A 1,493-nucleotide genomic window follows, 5' to 3' on the forward strand; every position below is an offset into this window, starting at 1 on the left:
CATGCATTACCTCCTTACGTCCAGCATTACTGTGCAGAACGCCATGTATAACACATTAAGGACCACAAGGACAGTACTGGTAGTTATCGTGATTCTCATGAATCTCTCCATAGGCTATTTAAAACAGTGCTTTATGCTCAACTTCAGAATTATGTTCTCATCATGGCAATGATAGGCAAAAATAATAAAAACAATATAAACAACCAAATTATCATTTATTATACAACAAAGCTCACATTGCCTCCGTGCTGCAGTCTCAAGGGTGTAACCAGCTCACACAATCACATGTAACCTGAAGAAATTAAATACATGATCCTATATATATATATATATATATATATATATATATATATATATATATATATATATATATATATATATATATTTATAACCATGAACAACACTGTTTGATCTAAAATTTATTGTGTTGGGTAAAGCAGAGGACACTAACTAGCATGGCAACCTACCACACGGAAACCACCATGTTGCACTACACGCCACAGAAACCGATGCACAGACCATGATATCAGCGAAAAGACTATGAGAAGAGTATTGCACTAAGCAGGGTTGCATCACAGGACCCTAGCAAACGTTATGTTGACAAGCCAGATGATTTTTGGAAGTGTGTCACTGAAGGCGCAACTGCTGGAGAAGGAATAATACTCGGTGAGTATTATTTATGAGGTTTTCGCTTGTATAAACTAAACTATTCAGTCATACATGACCATAAAAATATATTAATAATTACTGCAGGGGGACAACCAGTTTCGTTACAAAGTCAGTCCATGCAGAGGAAATTACTTTGGGCATATAGGGTTACTCGATGTTAAATTTCATAAGTGTATAGTCTGATTATTTATATATATATATATATATTCATTCATTGCCAGACGCCATGTATCCCAAACGGGGTGGCCAAGGGCTTAGAGTTAATTGTTTTACAGGGAGGGGCACTAATCCTCCACCAACCCCACTTGACACGTAGGGATGCCAACAGCATCTGGTGTTACCAGGCGGTCACCCATCCAAGTACTAACCAGACCCAACGTTGCTTAACTTCGCTGATCGGACGGGAAACGGTGTACTCAACGTGGTATGGCCGTTATATATATATATATATATATATATATATATATATATATATATATATATATATATATATATATAATCAGGTATTTAATTTTTTTCAGGTAGCACGGAGGCAGTTTGAGCTTTGTTGTATAATAAATGATAATTTGGTTGTATATATTGTTTTTATTATCTTTGCCTATCATTGCCATGATGAGAACATAATTCTGAAGTTGAGCATAAAGCACTGTTTTAAATAGCCTATGGAGAGATTCATGAGAATCACGATGACTATCAGTACTGTCCTTGTGGTCCTTAATGTGTTATACATGGCGTTCTGCACAGTAATGCTGGACGTAAGGAGGTAATGCATGAAACCTATAGTCCTTCTGTTTTATGAAGGCGAAATGCTGTGGCTGCGATAA

The 1,493-nt window shown here is 36.3% G+C and overlaps 1 non-coding gene across 1 annotated transcript; it reads right to left on the bottom strand.

Annotated features, from left to right (window-relative positions):
- Positions 1-988: 988 nt before the first annotated feature.
- LOC145394223 (5S ribosomal RNA) lies at positions 989-1,107 on the bottom strand. Its single transcript, XR_013896330.1, has one exon. It is a non-coding gene; the product is annotated as a 5S ribosomal RNA (ribosomal RNA).
- Positions 1,108-1,493: the final 386 nt, after the last annotated feature.

This window comes from Coenobita brevimanus, chromosome 26 (genome assembly GCF_032717465.1).
Source record: "Coenobita brevimanus isolate Jiangsu-jjx chromosome 26, ASM3271746v2, whole genome shotgun sequence".
Taxonomy (NCBI): Eukaryota; Metazoa; Arthropoda; class Malacostraca; order Decapoda; family Coenobitidae; genus Coenobita; species Coenobita brevimanus.